The sequence below is a fragment of the Notolepis coatsorum genome (assembly GCF_963971535.1).
Source record: "Notolepis coatsorum genome assembly, chromosome: 11".
Taxonomy (NCBI): Eukaryota; Metazoa; Chordata; class Actinopteri; order Aulopiformes; family Paralepididae; genus Notolepis; species Notolepis coatsorum.
In genome coordinates, this window is record NC_140175.1 from 101,344,490 (window position 1) to 101,362,771 (window position 18,282).

The following is an 18,282-nucleotide window of genomic DNA, read 5'->3' on the forward strand; positions in this document are numbered from 1 at the left end:
TCTTCTGCCGTTCGCTCCTTGCGGAGAACGAAGAAGTGATCTGCCGGTTCTATTGCATGGTTTGGGACATCCGGAGTCAACCAAGTCTCGGTGAAACAAAATACGTTGCAGTCCCGAATGTCCCTCTGGAATTGAATCCGTGCTCTGATGTCGTCCAGTTTGTTTCCTATTGATTGCATATTGGCTAGCAATATGCTGGGCAATGTGGTTCTGTGACGCCTGGATCTCAATCCGTTTCAGACGCCGGCTCTCCTTCCTCGCCGTCTCCCCTTTTCCTTGCGTGGGCCGCAACAAAGGATCTCAGCTGGCCATTGTTGTTGTTCAGCGATCCGATCCAGAGAGCAATCCAGTCGGTAAGTTTTCCTTAATCCAATGTCAATGAGTGACTGACGGTCATACACATTTAATGCACCAACAGTTGGTACAAATAAAACTCTTAAAACTATAAAAATTAACAAAAGTAAGCACAGTCTCGACGGAGCTAACAGAACGGCAGCCGGTCTTAGCAACGCCATCTTGGTCATCCATGATACATCTACTTTTCAAACACCATGACAATGAGGTGAAATAAACATTTTAAAGGTGTATTGTTCCCTGTGTTTTTATCATAGAGGTGTGGTTATACTATTAATCTGGATTGTCTATGTTATTCTAATGTTAATCTTAATCAAGGATGAAGACTATTTTACCATACATGACGCGTCATAGCTTTTTGCTCACTGATGGGGTCCCATGTTGTGCAGTAGTTTCCCTTTTTTCCTTTTCGCCCCTGCCCTTCAAACAGCCTGAGTCCGCCACTGGAATACATTGACCTGATGACCATGTGCTTGGTCACAGGCTTGCCTGGTCAGAACTGACTTTACAATAGCAGAAAGCCATACTGTATGTTAGCTAATAAATCATCCTCCCTAAAAGATTAACACTTAAAACTGATAGATAAATCAATCTTGAATCCACAATCCTAATCACAATCCTTTATTACAAAACCATCCTCCTTTGTCATTTTCCCCACGTTCACACCAGAGACGAAAAGTCTGCTCTGGTCAGCAGGATTTGCCCAGACACGTTGGCACCATCTCAGATAGCACAACTTTGGATTTAGACCTTATGGGCCAAATCTGTCAGATCATCAGTCATCAAACCAGCCGGTCAACCTGCCTAAATGTGGAACTTGCAAGAGTATTTAAGCCCTGTGTGTTTCTCATTCAGCAGCCATTGCCCGCGGAGGGCTTTGGACTCAAGGACTGTTTTTCCTCCCTGTGTGTTTCAGCCAATAAAAACCAGAGATTGGACAATACCAATGCAACCACCCCTGCAGGTTCTATACAACAAGAGGTGCAAATCCAGAGCCTGCAGAATAATGAAAGACACACACCACCCCAACAACAGCCTGTTCATGCTGCTGAGGTCAGGCAGATGCCTGCGAACCCCAGCTACTAGGACAGAGAGGCTTCGGCTCAGCTTCTTCCCCAAGGCCATCAGAGCCTTGAACACTGAACTCTCCACACACAAGCACACATGAGCACAGACACGACACACACACTGTACACGCTCACACACTAGCAGCCACTTTAACATGAGCAAGCACACACTCATGCTGCACACACCCACACTTATGGCCACTAAGGAAAGGTCACTAAATAGTATAGTATAACCTGAGATTGTATAAAATAGCAATGTACAGAAAGACCCAGTGCCTCATCCGTAGCTAACAGTGTATGCACTACCACAGGACCTAGCATGTCCTCCATGCTCTGTAAATAACTTATGTACAAATACCGATATGCCCTACTATGTTACTGTTTATTGCACAATGTTGTTTTATTGGATTCCATTATATGTTGTTACTACTGTATTGCACATCGTTGCGGGCAAGACCACCCGCATTTCATTGTAATGAAGGAAACAGGTGTTTTTGGGTGTTTTTCAATGTATGTGATGTATAGATTGGGGGGAGATGAGAGCATCTAAAGGGTCGAAATGTGTTTGCCTTAGCAGACGGTGATAGAACGGTGGTTCAGAGCGAGCAGGGTGTTAGTGTGAGCAGCACACTGAGCAGGGGATGTTGACATTCCGATCTGGAACACATGATAACAGCAAGTGTGGACGCAGGCGATGGAGGTTTTGACAGTAATGAAACGTTTTGAAATGTGTGAAAGGTTATTAGCAGTTGTCATGACAGTGCGTCGCCTGACAACCAGAAGGGGGGCGGGCCGTCATTGCTATGACGAAGATCTATAAATCGAACAGTGGTTCCGGGTAAGGGCAGACTAAAATCTGACTGAGACTAAGAGGGAAGAAACCAGAAGAGACTCTCTCCTCTCATCACGGAGAGGGGGGGGGGGGGGGGGAATGCCACATCATCATTAGCTTCGGCTAACACGAGGATGGTATTGGCTAACGACCAGGCCTGACCACGATTGGACTGAATAGCAGAAGGACGATAGACTGAACGCACCGAAAGATCTTTAGAATAGATCTTACAAGGACAATACGAATTGGTTCCCATCTGATTATGAGGTTTCTGTTTATCAAATAAACAACGCTTCTCCTTGTAAGATATTACGCTGTGTCAAAGTGTCGAATTCTTACGAAGGTGGAGAATTACTACGGTATGCGGATTGCACTAACGGGGATGATAAGGATTGTATCAGCCAGTGTATGAGACGTGGGAGAGATAAAACACAACGCAGATGGGGAGATGATTACACAAGCCAAACAGACGAAGACGTGATACTGGCCGATTGATCAGAATCTAACAGTGTACTTGTATGCCGTGACAAATAAAACTCTTGACTTGACTTGACTTGTTCAGTTTGAGGGAGGTGCCTTTGTAATCTGTCATCGTTCTGAGGCCCTGCCACATACCTCTAGAGTCAGCCTGTTCAAACTGAAGTTCAACTTTATCCCTATAACGCCGTTTTGCCTCTATTACTGCTCTCCTGACGTTGTATCTCGCCACCTTGTGGTCATTCATGTTGCCTGTCACAAGCCCGGCGTTGTAGGCTGAGCTGCGCACTTTCAGAGCCTCACGGACGGATTTATCTACCCAGGGCTTTTGATTTGGGTAAACTCTAATTGTGGTAGAGGGGATTGTTTCTTCTACCAGAGTACAGACAAAGTCAAGCACCGTTTCAGTGTATTCGTTAATATTGGCTGTGTTATCACGGAACACACTCCAGTCTGTGCATTCAAGTGCAGCCTGGAGTGTCTCCTCTGACGCCACAGTCCAACGCTTAACCTCTCGCGATACTACCGGCGCGCGCTTGAGACTTTGTTTGTACTTTGGCAAAAGAAATATGGCGGAGTGGTCCGATTTACCGAATGGACTAAGAGCCTGTGCCTTGTACCCGTTCTTAAATTGCGAGTATACATGGTCTAATATGTTCTCGCCTCTGGTGGGACAGGTCACATGCTGATAGAAATTCTGCAACACCTTTTTAAGACTTGCGCTGTTGAAATTGCCCAGAATGGCAGCGTCAACATTAGCTGTCTGTAGTTTGTTTACCTCATCGTGAAGCTTCGAGAGTGCGGCCCCAGTGTTTGCATGTGGTGGAATATACGCTCCGATCAGGATGATGGACGTTAACTCCCTCGGCAGAAAGAAAGGTCGGCATTTGATGGTGATAAACTCCAGGGCCCTCATTCATCAATGTGTGCGTAGAACATGACCTATTTCCACACGTAAGCACGGAATGTAGAACTAGTGTACGCACAGGGAAGTCGGGATTCATCACACACTGCGTACGCAGGCTCTATGCTCCTCCGTGTTGATGAATACCACTTTGTTCTACCGTCAATGCTCGTGCATGATTATCCATATATGGTCATGAAAGTGAGGAAACACCCCCCATGGGATGTGAAATAATGGACTGACCCGAGCGGAACTCTGAGAAACTCCACGGAGAATTCACTGCTGTCGAACCAAGAAGACACTATCGCGTAGTATGGGATAAATAAAAGGCGGATTTGTAAACGGTGATGTCAGATATCAACGGCTCCCTAAGACCATTGCTGCAATTCTGCCTGGACAGCTCAAAATACTAATAAAGACCGTTCGTTGACCACTGTTTGGCGTTGGTTGTGTGTCATTATAACCGTGCTGTAATATGAATGCCTTTATTAGTTGTGTTCGATTGGCTATATGATTTTTAGAGGCATCTATTTTGTTGTCGGCTAATAAAGACCGCGCTGGAATATGACTGCCTTTTCCCGTGTTGTTTGATTAATACCCAGGGATTAAAGTTCTCCTCAATTTGATTCCAAATCGCGATGGATCTCCCGTCAATTTTCTACCTGCTGCATATGATTTCTAGAGGCATACTACAATCTATTTTGATGTCAGTATTGGGTAGCCTACATAAACAATAATACGAGAGCATAAGAACAATGAATCTTACTGCCATGTATGATGTAGCAGATACGCCATGTGTAGCCTGCCTATATGTGATCAATACAAACATGAACTTGAATTCCATCATGTCTGTGTGCGGGTCACTGCGGGAACTCACAAGGCTGTTGTCACAATGTAAATAAGAACGTGCACTGAAGAGTTACAGTATGTAGTTGGTTGATTATTTGTATGACAGTCAGTAAACCCTTGCAAAAAGTATCCGTTTTATTTAATGAATTGAAAACATTCAGCATCGCCTTCCTCCCGGCATCCAGCAATAACATGTATCAGGCAAATGCGCATCGCAACATTGACTGAGTGGAATCCCTTTCTATTCACATAACTGCATTTGTGATGGAGCTTTGACAGCTACAGTAACAGTCTATTGCTCGATCCATCTCCAATATCACGATGGACCGTGCCGCGGTGGCAAAGACCCGAGGGTGGAGAGGATCTTGAATGAATTCCATCATCATATATGTTGTGTGTCTGTCCACTATGTTTGTTACTTTGTTATTCCCCCCCCCCCCCTATCTATGTAAAGCGACCTTGGGTCTCTTGAAAGGCGCTATATAAAATGAAGCTATTATTATTATTGTTATTATTATTATTATCATCACATCTGTGCGGGAGCTCACAAATAGACTGTTAGTCTCAGTGAAGTTTCAACGGAGGTCATCTATTCTAACCAACAAATTGAAGTAGAAAGCATTTCGTGACCAATCTTATTTGGAAACATGACACACAAAATAATTTGCTTTTTATTTGAAACAATATCTAATCGCGTTTGGAGGTTGGTGTTTTGCGTCTGCCCCCCCGTGCCAAACAAGCAGGCCAACCTCTTGTTCGCGTGTGAGCCCGTTATAATTACACTACTGTCGCTATTTTACAATGAACTATAATGAATTACGGGTCATACAGAAGTTGAACACTAATGCACGGAAGCTTATTTCCGCCTTGAAACTAATGCAGGACTGAGGAGTGCTTATGCGTAGTAACGATATTCTACCACTGGGCGCCAGGTACGCCTGGTCTGACCTGTGCGTAGATGTAAGCATGGAGTCAAGTTCAAATCGAAATTGATGAATCCCACTCTTTGCTTAGAAATGATCGTACGCACAGGGTAAGCACAGATCTGTGCGTAGAACACGTTGATGAATGAGGGCCCAGGTCTGGGGAGCAGTGGTTAGACAATTCCTTTGCGTTGCATGGATCACACCACTCCTTGTTTACCATGAAAGCTATGCCGCCTCCTCTCGTCTTTAGTGATTCTTCTGCCGTTCGGTCCTTGCGGAGAATGAAGAAGTGATCTGCCGGTTCTATTGCATGGTTTGGGACATCCGGAGTCAACCAAGTCTCGGTGAAACAAAAAACGTTGCAGTCCCGAATGTCCCTCTGGAATTGAATCCGTGCTCTGATGTCGTCCAGTTTGTTTCCTATTGATTGCATATTGGCTAGCAATATGCTGGGCAATGTGGTTCTGTAACGCCTGGATCTCAATCCGTTTCAGACGCCGGCTCTCCTTCCTCGCCGTCTCCCCTTTTCCTTGCGTGGGCCGCAACAAAGGATCTCAGCTGGCCATTGTTGTTGTTCAGCGATCCGATCCAGAGAGCAATCCAGTCGGTAAGTTTTCCTTAATCCAATGTCAATGAGTGACTGACGGTCATACACATTTAATGCACCAACAGTTGGCACAAATAAAACTCTTAAAACTATAAAAATTAACAAAAGTAAGCACAGTCTCGACAGAGGTAACAGAACGGCAGCCGGTCTTAGCAGCGCCATCTTGGTCATCCATGATACATCTACTTTTCAAACACCATGACAATGAGGTGAAATAAACATTTTAAAGGTGTATTGTTCCCTGTGTTTTTATCATAGAGGTGTGGTTATACTATTAATCTGGATTGTCTATGTTATTCTAATGTTAATCTTAATCAAGGATGAAGACTATTTCAACATACATGACGCATCATAGCTTTTTGCTCACTGATGGGGTCCCATGTTGTGCAGTAGTTGCCCTTTTTTTCTTTTCGCCCCTGCCCTTCAAACAGCCTGAGTCCGCCACTGGAATACATTGACCTGATGACCATGTGCTTGGTCACAGGCTTGCCTGGTCAGAACTGACTTTACAATAGCAGAAAGCCATACTGTATGTTAGCTAATAAATCATCCTCCCTAAAAGATTAACACTTAAAACTGATAGATAAATCAATCTTGAATCCACAATCCTAATCACAATCCTTTATTACAAAACCATCCTCCTTTGTCATTTTCCCCACGTTCACACCAGAGACGAAAAGTCTGCTCTGGTCAGCAGGATTTGCCCAGACACGTTGGCACCATCTCAGATAGCACAACTTTGGATTTAGACCTTATGGGCCAAATCTGTCAGATCATCAGTCATCAAACCAGCCGGTCAACCTGCCTAAATGTGGAACTTGCAAGAGTATTTAAGCCCTGTGTGTTTCTCATTCAGCAGCCATTGCCCGCGGAGGGCTTTGGACTCAAGGACTGTTTTTCCTCCCTGTGTGTTTCAGCCAATAAAAACCAGAGATTGGACTTTGTCTCCTGATTTTAATTCCTACTCAGCCACTCATAATCACCAAAAGATCCCAGCATAATAATAGAGAACTTACATATAGGTTCCTAGTAGTTGTATGTCTGGCAGCAGTCCCTGCCCACTGTTGTGGAGCCTGATGGCTGCTGGTATGAAGGACTGACCGAGGCGGTTAGGCCCAGTCCACACGATCACAGGTATTTTTGACAGTTTTTTTTTTATTAAAAAAAAATTATAATCTTTGTCCACACAACGTGGTTTAAACCCTGCACCGAGTGACGTATATACATGTAGTACAATGCCAAAGCAGTAGGTGGCGATGTAGTTCAAACATGAAGGCCATTTCAACCAATCAGAAGGGTTTAGAGTTAATACCGGAAACTGAACTGAAGCCTGGAACACAACATCCCTTCTTGCTCTACAGTTTGCAGCTAGAATAACGTGCAATAAACAAAAAAGGATACATTCACTGTGTGTTCTGCCTCATTTGTTGATGAAACAAAACCAACATCAACACAATTTACCACCAAGAGTGGAGTTTAGTCTCACAAAAAGATCGCAGATTTTGTTAGCTTACGTGCTAACATAATAATAAAGTAGTAACGTTAATGCTAGTAGAATGAATGGATGAAAATGTTATTTAACAGATTGCAGAATGGGTACAATACAATACGGCTCAATACAAACAATTGTTAAGGGTATGCAGACTGTTATAGTTTGGACTGGGTTCCTTATAACAATAACTTGACAACACATGAGCTTAGTTTAGCCGCAGCTTCAGGTTTACTCAGCGTCAGCGTCAGACAGACATCATCAGTCGATCACAACACTCTTCAACACAGACGATACGTTTCGAACAAAAGTTTGTTACAATCGTTTTCATATAACGCTACCTGGGACAGCTCTGCTGTAAACACTGGAAATAACCTTGGTTTCTATGTCCACACGCAACCACTGCAACCGGGATGCGTGCAAAACTTCACCCTGGACTCTGGTTGTAAAAAAGACACGGTTGGAGTGTTCCAAAACGTTAGGTTATGGCTATAACCAAGTTCTGTTAGTTAGGGGTGACGCTTGGCATCACATTGCACTCCCTCGCGTACGTGCACGCGTACTGAATAAAATTCCACAAAATATACCTTTAATACCAGTATTAGTCTGACCACACCCCTCATCAGCTTACCTTCATAAGCAGGTGTGTGGTCACCTGCTCTCCTCCTACCCAAGCTTTCACCACAAGGTGAGGTCAAGGGCTGCAGCGGCCGTCTGATGCCAAGCGTCACCCCTAACTAACAGAACTTGGTTATAGCCATAACCTAACGTTCTGTTCCGTTAGGGGCTCTGCTTGGCATCACATTGCACAAAGGGAGGCCAAGCGGAGCCGCTGGCTGACAAATACACCCCGCTGACAGCCCCCCACAACCATCAGAACAGGGAGGGCCGAGCCCCCCCGACCCCCCCTAATGGAGGGCATCCCCCCTATTAGGGGCTTCACGGGAGGGCGACGGACCCGACCGTGCGAAGAGGCACTCAAGCAACTCAACGCACAGGGTGAGCAGACCGTGGCTTGACCCCACGACTACACCCACGCACAACCCGCATGCCACCCGGGAACGAACGTAGGAAACAACCTCGTTAGAGCCCCCAGAATCACGGGATCAAGGGCAAACCCAACCCCGTGGCAAGGCCGTAGCAGCGGAGCCCGAAGGAAGACCCAGACCCACCAAAAGGACTGGACTCCCTGGAATGGGGGCCCGGAGAAGTCCATGATGCCAGCATCAAGACCCCACCAGGTGGGCACCTAGTGACCCCGCCCCCCACATCGCCAGCGTATTCGGACAAAGGCCCCTCAGCCGAGCGGGCCCTGTCCTCCCCAACAGTACACCGCCTGGAACACAGGCCCTGCAACAGGCAGACAGCATGGTCATAACACACAAGAGTTAACCAACGGAAGCAGGCAGTGCACCGGGAAAAAAGACCAGGCAACAGGCTGTCAACCCAAGCCTGGAAACTGCGGACGAGGCAGGCGCCAGAAAGGACAGCTGAAAACAGCCGCCCCGGCGGAAGGGGCGTATGCTGGCGTTGTCGCATAACCAAGCCTTTAAACAGCATGTCAGAAGTGGGATCCTTAGACCACACGGCCCCTGACAGCTGCCCACAGAAAAAGCCCATACGATCGGCAGACGTCATGAATGTGCAGGGGCACCCTCAACCGGAGAACCGGGAGTTGACACTGCAGCAACACACCAGAGAACCAACCACCCAGGCATTACCCCATGCAATGGTTGGTCCCATAACCCCTCAGGAAAGAAACCCCAAAACACACCTGCGGCACCGCCGCAGCCCGCGTTCCGGTTTCCAACAGGGCTATCCCGGGCCTACGTGTCAACGAGCATTACCCCGGACCGGGCCCGGTGATACGGGGGGCACAGGGTCCCCCGAGGAGGTTAAAACCACCCCAACAGGCCCCTCAGCGCCAAGCGCAAGAGAAGAGCGTAAAAATGGAAGACCAGCCCCAGCACCCCGCACTCGGTATTCCCAGGAGGTCACCCAACCAAGTACCAACCAAGACCAACCCGCACAGCGGTCGAGATCCGAGGAGATCGCGCGCGTACAGGTCGGCACGGCCGTAAGCCATTACGACAGTGCAGAATACAACGCACCTAACAAGGGTCCCATAACGCTCAATCCTGTGACACCCGGACCGACCTAGCATTTTTCCCCCTGAAAAAACCCCAAGTCCCTCAGGGTACCAGAACAGCAGATCTGCATCCCCAGCGGACAGCGGGTGCAACTGATCTGGACCAGCGCGACCAGAACCAGTCCCGTGCCCTAATCACGCCGACCTGCCAACCCCAGGAGAAGGGGCAGATATGCGTGTTGATCCCAACATAAAAAGAAGGCGCCACCCAGACGTGTCGGCATGAACCGCGCCCGGTGGCCCACCCCTAGGGCGTGAGACCCTTCCCCATATGTCCAGACCCATTCCGTCATCATCCCCTGACATGAACGGGAACCCATCGACAACCACACAGGGTGTCGGAAGAGGAAAAACCCCCATCCCAATTGCTCCATAAAAACGCTGTTTCACCCAAGCAATCAAGGTGCGCCAGTCAGCCAATGGCCCAAAAAGCACATCCTGAGCTAGCACTATGTGTGCGTTTGGACATACCCACATCAACAATAGGCCGTTTAGACCACCATATTGAATCCCCAAGACGCCCAGGGATACGACAAGAGGGGCGAGATGCAATCAACTCCATGAATGAATGAATGAAAAAATTTACCCAACAGACTGCAGAAAGGGTACAACCCAGTACGGCAATACACACAATAGGTTAAGGGGAGGCAGACCTGAGAAAGACGTTAGTCTTGTTTCCATCAGGGACCCTCATTTCCAATCCATCAAAGACACATTCAACTCTTTATAAAAATAAAGAAAAGGCATCACCCGTATGACCCAACTGCACAGCTGGGAGTAAAAACCCTGTTTTTCACATGATTTCAATCCAGTCACTCCTTTTAATCAGAGTGTAAGACCAGACCCTCCCAGAAACACCTTCCCACATGAGACTATGGTCAAGAAAAAGATATGTAAACTGTGAGACACGTGACCAATTGACTCAAGTTTGACACATAAACCGGGCGCAGCAGGACTGTGAGCCCTGCGCCCAACCTCGACATCTTTAAGACACCAGCTCATGGAAGGCGTCGCCATAGCAACAACGCTACAACGGGCGGGGAAAACCTACCGGATCCTGTCATGTAACAGGAGTCGGTAGAATACCCCTCCCCCCCCCCCCCCCCCCCCCTGCCAAGCACTGGCTTGGCCCTGACTGGCTCAGCAGAAGAGATCAAAAATCCCCTAAACCAATCAAGTGGGAAAGGAGGGGTTTATTCGACACCCCCTCCCGAAAACACACCCTTTATCCCTACACACAGAAAAACAACCGTAGCCATCTTGAAAAACCTCCGGTAGAAAGCAAAGCATAGCGAAGCTAATACAATGCCCGCTACCCACAAAAAGTGTAAAAGGTTTTACAACAAAACACAAGTCGCCTGTGCGTGAATCCTATACCCGTTGCCTATGTCATACATAGGAAAAAACGCTGAACGAGAGTAAACGGCTAGGCCGTGAAATGTGTGCGTACGAGTATTACTGCAACTAAACAACACAGCATTGTGAAAACACATATACTTAGTTAAAGCAATAGAATAACACCAGTTCTAACTGCATGTGGAGCATCAAGCTAAATAGAACCTATTACAGAGTGTACGTTGCAGACCTTGCTTAACCTCGTAACACAACACAACTCACCCCACCATGTAAAAAAGGGCAGATTCATATATACACAACCCCACCATATGATTTGTTTGAAGAAACACACAGTTTGTTCGGCCAAAACACAGTCCCCCTCCATCGGGGAACTTTTTTATTTAATAACTAAATAGTGTCAAGGCACAAAACCATAGAGGGGCCGGGGAGGGTGTAGGAGAGGGGACACAGAGGGGAAAAAGTCACTCCTAACGGCGTCTGCCACCTCGCGCCGCTCGAGTCTTGCCACCCCGGGGAGCCCCGGAGGGACGGTAGGTTACAGTCTGCTGGACACGACGTTCCCTACCGTCTCCTCCGGTCTGGGATGGGCCGGCGGTGGCAGAAGCGCCGTTTCGTCCCCTGGCCCTCTTGGCAGGGCCAGCAGCGGCGGCGGAGGCAGTGGTAGCGGCGACGGAGACAGCTCGACGTCGCGGAAGCCTTCTGCCTCCACCGGCAAGGACGGGAGGCGGAAAATGGGGTTGGAGGATGGATCTCACCTCTGCCATCTCTCTGCATGTTGAGGTCATCAACCGCAGGGCCTTCCCGAACAGGCCAGCGTCGGAGAGGGCGGCCGTCAGAAGAGGAGTTCTCTTCTTCTCTGGCACACGGGCCTGCTCCAGCCAAAGGTGACGCTGGCCCAGGGTGGCCAGGGCGCGCACTTTCCCCATGGCTATGGCCAGCACCTGGGAAAGGTGCAGGACAGCTCCCGCAGCCTGGGTGATCTGATCGCATTTTACCTCGGTCAGATCCGTGCCGCCCGTCATTATCCCCGATACAAATCTAGCCAGGTGGGCGATGTTAGACGCCGCAGCCAGCGATTGTGTACCAGCGATAAATGACCCCAATAAGCCAATCGCCTAGCCGATTTCCCCTGGAGGACCGGCTTGCATAGTGGTTCCCACACCATATCCGGACAGAGGAGCGCGGCCATCGGACTGTCAAGCCGAGGCACGCCCTCCCCCATACCTTTGACCAACCCCGCTACCCGCGTAACTGGTACGTAGGTAGGAGTTAGTCCCATGATGTTGGTCACCGCCTGACCCCGACGAACATAGGCCCCCATCGATGGGAAAAATGGGTAGACAACGTCCACCCCTCTCACTGGGGGACGCTGCCAGGGATGGCCTATGAGGTCATCAGGGACAGGTGCAGGCAATGGCAGCGGCAGCGGCACACCGTTTGCGGTGGCGGCTACCGCCATGAGCTCGGGAAACAAGGCCCGCAGTTCCCCCTGCGAACCTTCCTCCACCGACCCCGCATCCCTCACATACAGCAGGCTGCGACTGGTCAAGGAGCCACAATCCGATGTGGCCGACAGTAGGGCATCCTGCCGATGAGGCCAAGGTGGTTCCTCGACATCCTCGAACAGGGCGCCCCATGGAGCCATTTCCCCCCCCTCCGGGGTCTCCTGAGGAGGGATACTCTCCTCCACGGGGCCCTCATACAAAAATCCGTCCGCCTCGTCCATGAAGTCCTCAGTCTCCATTGGAAATCCCGAGCCGGACACATCTTCGCTGGTCTCCAGCAGCTCCCCAAACCCAGGCCGTTTGCGTCTGCACGCCACCATCTTGCGACGCGAGCGAGCAGACGCGAAAATTTTACCTTTAATACTGGTATTAAAGGTATATTTTGTGGAATTTTATTCAGTACGCGTGCACGTACGCGAGGGAGTGCAATGTGATGCCAAGCAGAGCCCCTAACGGAACAGAACCTTGGTTGTGTGTGGGCAAACAGTGCAACCGTGCACATTAAATCACGGTTACATAACACCCTGCGTGCGTGTGGACAGGGCCTTAGTTGAGTGTTTTTGGAGAATGCTAACAAGAGGTTATGAAAGGTAGTGATGTCACCAGTGAGGCGGGTATTTTTATACTTCCTCTCAGCTGCTCTCAGGGTCAGTCTTTCTTCTCTCACTGCATCTGACAGCCATGGTCTGTCAGGTGTACATACAGTACATACGGTTAATAATTGTAATACTGTACACTGTTAGTACTGTAACTGTACATACTGTTAACACTGTTAATAATGTAAATAACGTTAGTAGCCTACTGGCAATACTGTACTGTTAATACTGTACATACTGTTAATGCTGTTAATACTGTTAACAGTAGGTTATGAATATGACCATGTTCTATGAGTATAGTGATGCTCAGCGTCTATTGCACATATCTCACTCCAGTGCATGTGCACTGAATAAAAAACTCACAATGTACCTTTACATACCAACATCTGTCTGGCCACACCCCCATCTGCTACCTATATAAGCAGGGGTGTGGCCACACACTCATCTCCTTCTCAATCTTTCACCACAAGGCAAGATCAAGGGCCGCAGTGGCGTCTAGATGCTGAGCGTCACTATACTCATAGAACATGGTTATATTCATAACCTACTGTTCTATGTCGTATAAGCTTCCGCTCAGCGTCTATTGCACAACAGGAGCTGAGCGGGAGCTGATGCTCGACAAATGTACCCCACTGAGGCCCCCCACAACCATCAGAACCGGGGAGGACCGAGCCCCCCGACCCTCCCTAATGGAGGGATACCCTCCCTATTGGAGGACGGGAGGGAGACGGATCCGACCGTGCGAAGAGGAACTCAAGCAACTCAACGCACAGGGCGAGCAGACCGTGGCTTGACCCCACGACTACGCACACGCACAACCCGCATGCCACCAGGGAATGAACGGAAGGAACAAACCTCGTTACCGCCCCCAAAATCACGGGGTCAAGAGCAAAGCTCAACCCCGTGGCAAGGCCGTATCAGCGGAGCGCGAAGGAAGACCCAGACCCAGAAGGGACTGGATCCCCCCGGAAAAAGGGGGCCCGGAGACGCCAATAACGCCACAGCATCAAGACCTCACCAGGCGGTCACTAGTGACACCGCCCCCCACATCGCCAGCGTATTCGGACAGGGCCCATCCAAGAGCAGGCCTTCCCCTCACTAGCACGCTGCCTGGCTCACTGACCCTGGCATACTCAGGCAGTCAGCATGGCTGTAACTCGAAGCACTCAAGAGGCTACACTACAGCGAGAGCAGGCAGCGCACCGGGGAGACGACCTCCAGAAGAGGCCGATCCCTCAATCCAGGCAGCAGGCACTTGACCCGAGCCTGGAGCACTGCGGACGAGACAGGCGCCAAAGGAGTCAACTGAAAACAGCACCCCGGTAGAAGGGGCTTATGCTGGCATTGTTGAGCACCATGTCAAAGCCTCCACCAAAAATCCCTGACGCTCTAGAGGGGCCGAGGCAGAGAAGGCTGACACGATTGGCAGACATCATGAACGTGCAGGGGCACACTCAAACGGGTAACCCGGGAGTTGACTCCGCTCCAACACACCAGGGCATCAACACCCTCTTGGTTCAACATGCGGTGGTTGTTCCTATAACCCCTCAGGAAAAAACTCCAAAACACACCTGCGGGTATACACTGGCTATACCGCAGTACAAGTGTTTTAGTTTTCAAAAAGGGGATATCCCAGGCCTACGGGTCGATGAAAACAACTTCGGACCGGGACGTACACAGGGATGCCAGAGGAGTACTATAAAAACCACCTCAACAGCCCCCTCTCAGCCATGCGTAAGCGGGAGAAGAGAGGGGCGAAAAGAATGGAGAACGAACATCTCCATAATATCAAACCCTGTGACACCCGGGCCGACCCGGCATTTTCCCCCCTGAAAAAAGCACAAGTCCCTCAGGGTACCAGAACAGCAGATCTGCGTCCCCGGCGGACAACGGGTTAACTGACCTGGACCAGCGTGACCAGAACCAGTCCCGTGCCCTAATCACGCTGACATCCCCAACTCTAGGAGGGGGGGTAGGTACGCGTGTTGATATAAAACATTATAGAGGGCGCCACCCATACGGTCCCGTTCGTACCGCGCTCAGTGGCCCACCTCAAGGGCGTGAGACCCCTCTACCTATGCTTTGATCTATTCCGTTAACATCCCCCAGATATGAACGAGAATTAGTCGAAACAAACCTAGTAAACTGGTGCTCGGAAGAGACAAACTCCATCCCAGTTGCCCCATAAAAACGCTGTTTTAATGATGAGCAACCAAGGCGCACAAGCCTCATGCATGATTCCTATCAGAAACACCCAGGGCCAGCACTATGTACACGTCGAGACCCAAAACACTACAATGGAAAGTCTAACAAGACACCAGATACCGTTCCTCCAAGCCGCCTGGGGGAACGACAAGAAGCCGCTTTTATTTTACATTTTTTCAGAAAAAATAATACGGACATGGGTCCCATGCGACGCGGCTGAGGGAAAACACCACCCCGTCAACCACACTTCATAAGAGGGGATTGTGAGCGACGTACCCCTATGACGGGGGGAAACCCATGACTCAACAGACCTGTAAGGCGAGGAGTCAGGGAAACCCTAAACAATACCCCATCCACCTACTCCAAAAAGGAGAGGACGGGGAACCCCCAGAGAGACTTCCCACGTGAGCTGTATAGATAGCTGGTGTGGCTAGCAGCTGGTGTGGCTAGTGCTCAACCAATAAGGGAGCATAAAAAAAAATACGCAAGGCGCATATCATTGGTTACTGGCCTTGAAAATGAGTCACGCTGAAAAACGCAATAATGTGTATTCAGCTGGGAAACCTACGCACGAATGCGCATCCAGTTGTTAAAGGGGGGACATGTCTATGTTCCCCGGGTCCTATGTTATCCGGGTTCTATGTTCCCGGCTTTTTTCGAAAAAGGGTTCTATGTTCCCCGGTCCGCAAAATGGTCCTATGTTCCCCGTGTCCTATGTTTCCCGGTAGCGATAAAGGCTCGTTCTTCGTTCTTATTTGCGGTCTGTGTGTGTGTGTGTGTGTGTGTGTGTGTGTGTGTGCCTTTCACTGAGGAGGAGATGAGCGAAGTGGAGAGGACTTAAACTTAACCCTTTCACTGCAGTACACAGCTGTAACGTCATATTAAGATCAAATCGCATTCCTATTCTGCAATTACATAAATAAATGTGTGTTTTAGGATATTTTAAGAACTACACCTTGCAAAGCACAGCAGACAAAGCTAATAGTTGCTGTTGTATATATACTACATACACAAAGTAACATACACAAAGTATATACTGTCATGAACCAAACTCAAGGTATAGACAAAAACAAGGGAGCTAAAAACTTAAGGTTTTTAAAGAAAAGTTATTTAATTATGCTGCTAAACTATTTACAAAAATAATTAAAGAATGAGTGGATCAGTATTATCAGTAATGTAGTGAGTGCATGGATGAGTCAGTGTGTGGTGCGTGTAAGTAAGACGATGAGAAACAAACAAACCAAACTGTAGCTGAGGGGCTACACAACCCGGACTGTATTAAAGATTGTTTAGATTTAAACCACTACCAAATATATATTAATAGCCAGACAGTACAGTTAGATAATATGGCGGACACTCAATTGACGGCACGGGGAGAAGGATACCAAGTTTACAGTATTTTAATCGCCATAGCAACATACAACTGAATTATCACGTTTATCCTTTAATAATAGAATGTCAGAGTATCAAAGTCAGTGGCAATGAATAGTTCCTAGGCTAAGGAATACTCGACCGATGGGCTCTGAAGGTAGTGAGACGAAGCGAGGTGATACAGGTAAGCAAGATGGCGGCTGGAGACAATAGGTTCTCTCTGGGCTCCTGCTCAGAGAGAGGGATACTGGTCGGATAATCCTGTTGCCGCTGGAAGAAGGAGTCTCGTACGGAACCGGTCCTTATAATCCAAGCGCCCGATGGCAGGGTTAATAGCTCTTAATCCAAATGCCCGATGGCCTAGATGGTAGCTAGCTAGCTTCGTTTGTATTGGAAGCTAACCCGAAGACGGTTCCCAATGAGTAGTTACATCCAAACGCCGATGGTTGTAGCTACAAGTCTCTTCACGTTTACTTCGCTTACACAAGTCACTTCCACTGTGCCAATAATGATGGCTCGACAATATTATAGTGGTATCTAATTAGCCATTAGCTCTCTATAACGATACACTGCTATTGTCCTTGTACAACTGTACCCGACGTCTCTCACTCTCCCTTCTTTAGCCTTTCCTTAATGTTACTGCTGCCGCAGCTACTTCTCCCGTGGTGAGAAGATCAGACTAGGTTAGGCATGACGATGATTATAATGACAACTACTTCACTTCACTTGTCTTGTCTTGTTGGACTACTGCTTGCGCCGTCTACGCAATATATATATCTCTCGTGTCCTCGCTGGGCTCAGCCGAATTACTTGAGTAGGATCAATGCGCTTATACAGGCATGTCTGAACTTGTCCGGACATGTCTCGAACTCTGTCTGAGGGGCTCGTCTGGTGGCGCCTCCAATGTCAAGGGCGGATAACGTAGAGAATATATCTTATATATATAAACAATATACAAGTTATATAAAATAATAAACACCGACCTTTTGTGTTAATCTGGACCTTCAGAACACAAACCAAACAAACAAACAAACAGAACCAAAATGCCATGACCAGCTTGGAGGAGAGAGACAGCCACACTGGAGAAGCCTGTGTGTGTGTGTGTGTGTGTGTGTGTGTGTGTGTGTGTGTAGGTGTGTGTGTGTGTGTGTGTGTGTGTGTGTGTGTGTGTGTGTGTGTGTGTGTCTGTGTCTGTGTCTGTGTGTGTGTGTGTGTGTGTTGTTTTTGTTGACACCAGCCACGGGGAGGTGCTGGTCATAGAAGTAGGCTGTACCTTTGATCTGTACATGGACCAGGCCTTCCGGGACAAGTATATCAAATACCAACCACTGCTCAGTGTGATGGCTGACCTTGGGTATAGGTGTAGATAAAGTGTACTTGTGTTCGGAAGTCTTGGCCATGTACACAAATGCACCATGACCGGTCTGAGAATTGCTGCAATATGTGTGTGTGTGTGTGTGTGTGTGTGTGTGTGTGTGTGTGTGTGTGTGTGTGTGTGTGTGTGTGTGTGTGTGTGTGTGTGTGTGTGTGTGTGTGTGTGTGTGTGTGTGTGTGTGTGTGTGTGTGTGTGTGTGTGTGTGTGTGTGTGTGTGTGT